This window comes from Delphinapterus leucas, chromosome 1, assembly GCF_059928025.1.
Source record: "Delphinapterus leucas isolate spDelLeu-1000000601 "Yukka" chromosome 1, BTC_Dleu_Yukka2, whole genome shotgun sequence".
Classification (NCBI taxonomy): Eukaryota; Metazoa; Chordata; class Mammalia; order Artiodactyla; family Monodontidae; genus Delphinapterus; species Delphinapterus leucas.
In genome coordinates, this window is record NC_143129.1 from 190252174 (window position 1) to 190257505 (window position 5332).

Genomic DNA, 5332 nt, shown 5'->3' on the forward strand with positions numbered 1-5332 from the left:
GACAGGTGTGTCCCCCGGGCTCCCATAGGCCGGGAGGGAGACAGCTAGTGACGCAGCGGCAGGGCGGGCGCCGGGCCTGCACACATTCCTGCCCCCGCCTCGCCCGACTCGCCCGCCCGCCGGGCCAGGTTGAACAAAAACCAGGGCAGGGAGCGTCTGCAGGGGCTGCAGTGGAGCGTGTGAGCCACTGGCCAGGACAGCCGGCAGCAGCTCCTGTCCAGGCGCTGGGCACGGCCTCGCTGGACCAGGGACGGAGTGGAAGGGGGTCACGCCCTGCACCCCTGCTTTCCGCCCGGTGGCCCCAGCGACGCCCCTGCCCCTTGGGGCTGCGGCCTCCCCTTGACAAAGGGCAGAGGCTGGACCTGACCCCTCAGCTCGAGGCCCCCAGCCCCGCCCCTATGGGCAGGTGGCCCCCAAATCAGGCCGTGCACCACACTGACCCACGCACTGCGGGAGCCAGGCTGCTGGGAAGGCGGCCCCGCTGCAGGGTTGGGGGCCTGCCTGGCGACCGAGGCCTTGGCAGCCCCTGGGACCCCCATTTTGGAATCCCTGGACTAGGGATGCAAGGTTTTGTGATGGGGTTTAGAAGGGCCTGGGGGCCCGTGGCCACAGGGTGGGAGGGACAGGGCCCCAGTCCAGCAGGACACATCCTGAGGATTTCATGCTTGTTCCCTGCTCCTGACAAAAGGGCCTGTAATGAAATAACTGTGATCCCAGTAATTAGCCCGACCAGCAGAGAGATCCCAAAGGCCCAACTACGTTCCGTAACGAAGCCGGCGGCTGTGCTGGAAACTCACAGCGTCAAGGGCTGTCCCTGGGCTCCCGGCACTTGGCCTTACTCCACCCTGGGAGCTGGGCTCTGTGACCCAGAGGCTGTCCTCCAAGGATGCACGAGGCCAGATGGCTGAGTCACCGCTGCAGAAATCTCCAGGGGGTACAGCCGCACAACTGCAGGGGGCGCCGTGCCCACCACATGGGGGACCCAGAGGAGGGTACGGCCCCCAGGAGCCCCCGTGGGCCTGGATCACTGTGGTTACGGTGGGGGAACCAGAAATCCGCCGCGAGCCCCTGGAGAGGGACAGGGCCTCTGGCAGCCAGTCCTGGGAGCATCGGTGACCTCTAACCCTAACCCAACCCTCCAGCCCCCAGCCCCTCCTTGGGATTGTTAGGACGCCCACCCACCCCGATGCCCACTCAGGTGTCCGCATTTGTGTGGGGGTGGGGCAGGGCACAGGCCTCCAGTGGGGGCCACATTTCGGGGAGCCTGAGGCATTGCCATTGGCTGGGAGTGGAAGAGGGGCTGCTGGCGCTGACCCCCTCCTCAGGCTCACACCCTGCCCCCCTCGCGCTGCCTGGGCCGGCGGGAGCAGGGGCACGCATCCGAACCACGGGGCTTAGCCCAGAGATGTCAGGCTGGGACTGATGGGCGCAGTGTTGCCAGACTTCAGAAGCTCCCAGGAGGACGAGGGGCCACCAGGGGGAGCCGTGGCCAGTGGCCACTGAGCCCTGAGGGCCGGGACGCGGTGGGGACCAAAGGGGCCCTGCTCAGCTCTGCCAGGAAGGGGGACGGATGCGGGAGGAGCCCCGCCCCTGGAAGGGGGGCGGCCGAGGGGCCGACTGACCGATCGCCTGGCCTGAGGCAGAAGTAAACCTCCTCTGAGTTTCTGGCCGGCGTGGGCTGCCTGTGGCTCTGATCCTGTTGTCACCAGGTGGGGACACTTTCCCACCAGTTCAGACGCTCCACGCAGACTCAGAGACACCTGGGCACAGTCTGTGTCTGTCTCACTCAGAGTTAAAAGACCACACGGTTTTCTGTGGGAGTTTTCTCAAGGCTGCTCTACCAGGCAGCCGCCCTGGGGCAAGGGAGACCCCCCTGTCATAGACAATTATTTCAGGAAACTTGAGGTCCCGGCGGGAGGACACCCCAGCTGACCAAAGCTGCCTGCTCTTAGCCCAGGGTCAGAAAGGTCAGGAAGCATCTGAGCTTTGCCCGTGTGCAGCGTGGCCCGGGAGCGAGTGCCCCCAGGAAGCAAAAGCCTTTTTTTTTTTTTTTTTTTTTGCGGTACGCGGGCCTCTCACTGCTGTGGCCCCTCCCGTTGCGGAGCACAGGCTCTGGACGCGCAGGCTCAGTGGCCATGGCTCACGGGCCCAGCCGCTCCGCGGCATGTGGGATCCTCCCGGACCGGGGCCCGAACCCGCGTCCCCTGCACTGGCAGGCAGACTCCCAACCACTGCGCCACCAGGGAAGCCCGCGAAAGCCATCTTGATGGTCTCCTCTGGTGCATCACTTTGAAGAGGACGATTCTGGTCTGGCTGACCGCCCACCCCTGCCCTTGCAGTGACCACTCAGCACTCTCCTTGCCTGTTCTGCCTAAGTCTCGAGTAGAAGAAGAATGAGCCCGAGCAAGGCTGGGCCCTGTGCCGGAGGGATGACCGAGGGGGTCTTGGCAGGGTTTGCATGCGTCCCACCCCTTGGTTTCCAACAAATGGTCAGTTGAGATCTTCCCTTTGCCCCTATAGTCGTTGCAGGCAGCCCCTACCACCCAGGCTGGGTACAAGGACGCTCTGGCGTCTCTGAGCTCTGATGATGGCCACCTCGAGGCCCTGAGCTGGGGGTGTCACTCCTAGCGGAGCAGCTGTGGCTGCAGCAGGACCTGGCTCCTGCCCTGTGCAGAGGCCCTGGTCCCTCTGAGGCAGCACCCTGACCCTGCAAGGACAGATGTGGTCAAGGGGGTCAGCGGGGCGGGGCCTCTGGCCTCCTCCAAGGGGAGAGGTGTGCTGGTCCTACTGGCTGGGGAGAGGCAGGCACTCAAGCCCTGAAGGGTCAGCGTGGGGCTGTCCCCGCAACACACCAGACCCATGTCATCCCAGCCCAGTGGGCAGCAGCTGCACTGGGTGCCAGGATCACTAGAGAAACCGGTGGCCACCAGCCCAGCCCGCCTGCTGGGTACAGATGTTGTCATGGCAGCAGGAGGGTGCGGGGCCAGCGAGACAGGCTCTCCAGGGACAGGGAGGCCCAAACAGGGAGGGGTGCCAAAAGCCCCCACACACACGTGGAGACACAGTCAGGCTGGTGGTAGAGCTCGTGGTGAGCTAACCCCCAGCCCCTCAGCCCTGCCTGGGGCTGAGGCCTCCCTGGGCGGGGCAGGCGAGACAAAGGGCCATTGTGCTGTGGCTCCCGGCTACTTCTGGCATGGTGGCCATCTGGGCACAGGCTCTCCACACCCCCCAGGGCTCAGCCTCGGCCTGGAAGCCAGGCTTCGGTGCCAAGGGATGGTCTTCCTGCTGGGACAGTGCTGGGGCAGGGGGAGGGCCCTGGAGCGCCCCCTGCCCCCCCACATCCCGCCCCAGCCTTGGACTTAGCTCTCAGCCAGCTCCGGGCTCCTAGGAGACACAAGCTCCGAGTCGCCTCACCGGTCCCTGCACTTCCAGTTGGGACAGGCCATGTCTCTGCACAGGCCCTGAGTTTTCTGCAGGCTCCTCAGGCCTACCTCCTTGCAAGCAGAGCAAACACCTGGGGCAGGTGTGGCTAGACGCTGGGGCTGCCTGTTAGCCCCACATGGGCCTGCTTGGGCGGCTGTCCGTGGGGTCAGCACCCCCCATGACGGGGGACAAGCTCTGTCGCTCACCCGTCCTTGGCCCTCCACCGAGTCAAGCGTGTTGCCCTGGACTGGGAAGGGGCCGTGGCTAATTTTGCCTTTGGCCACTGCAGTTGGCACTGCCCTAGATGACAGGCAGCTTCGTGTCAGGAAACTGGGAGAATGGTCTAGTCACAGGTCCAGCAGGGCAGGACCCTGGTGTTTGGGGTTCGGACTTGGAGGTTCTGCCCAGGAAGAGGGCTCTCCCCGTGGGGCACCTGCTCTGTCTCCTCGGGAGCACCCGTTGCCACCCCTGCCCACACTGAGCTGTCTGATGCAGCAGAGACCCCCTCCCACCTCGGCAGGAAGGCCGTGCAGGGGCCGCTGTGCTCCAGGGTGGGGGTGGGGCTGCAGCGCCTGCACCCCTGGACCTGCTCTCCGGCCGCTTCCTGCCCCTGATCTGCGGGGCCAGGTGTCTCCTTGCCCAGGCCGCTCCCTCCCACTGTGCTGACAGGTGAGCACAGCCTGGGCCTGGTGCAGGAGGTTGGGCCCTGCCATGACGAGCTGCTGCACAGAGGGGGGACCCTCTTTCACCGGCCTTTTGATCTCTCCACCCCTTCTGGCCTCAGCTCCTCCCACCTGGCCCAAGGGTTGGCCTCCCCCAGCTCAGGGCGAGAGGGTTCAAGCCAGGAAGCTCGGCCCACTCTCACTGCAGGTCCCTCCTCAGCTGCACCGAGCTGCCCTGGGGGCCTGGTGGTGCCCACGGGCGGGGTTAGGGTTAGCCCAGTGCTGGGACTTCTCTCTGGCCCTCCTGGACGTGTCCTGGCCGCCTTGTCCCCGCCTTCCCGCCCTGGGCCACGCTCTCAGACCCCAGCGCTCAGGCAGGGCCTGGTGGCAACACCTGCAGGCCGTGCCAATGCTGTGGCATGCTCCCGCACCCGGATTCGGCCTTGACCTTGACCCCCTGTGCCTGAGACCTGGAAGCATCTGTGTCGTCTCAAGGCCTGTCTCCCTGAGGGACACACCTGGTCACCGTGTCCAGAAAACGCTGGGCCAGAAGTCCGAAGCCCTGCGTCCATTATTCTTAGACGTATTGAGGCCCCCAGAGGCCGCTAGGGGCCCAATCCAGCGGTCAGCCCCTTGGACCTCCCTGGCCAGCTTGTCAGCAGCTGGCCACTCTGCTCGTAGAGCCTCTGTCCGACTCGGCCACCTGAGACCAAGGCACCCTGGGAGCCAGTGGGTGGGGTTCTGGTGCTGTGGGGATGGAGGGAGCAGGTATACCCTGTTGGGGTCTACAGCTAGGGAGGACCCAGAACTGTGGAGTTCAGAAATATTTGAAATTAAAATATAAGGCAATAAAAAAGTTCCACTGGTGGAGAAACCTCAGCCGGGTGAGCGAGGCCACGTCACCTGGTGATGTGAGAGCAGGTGCCCTGACGTGATGTGATGAGAAGGGCGGCGCCTCCGTGGCTCCTCCCCAAGCCCCTGACCCCAGTCTAAGTGTGAGAAAAACATCAGACAAACATCAGACAAGAGGGGCAGTCGACCCACACCTGGCCAGCACTCCTGCACATGGCCAAGGTCACAAAAACCAAAGGCATCTGAGGCCTGTCGCAGCCAGAGGAGCCCGAGGACACGTGACGACTGAATGTCATGTGGGGTCCCGGGTGGGAAGAGGACACGAGGGGAAACTGAGGAATCCCGAGTGAGGTGGGGCTCGAGCTCATGGAAACGTGCCTACGTGGGATCACTGT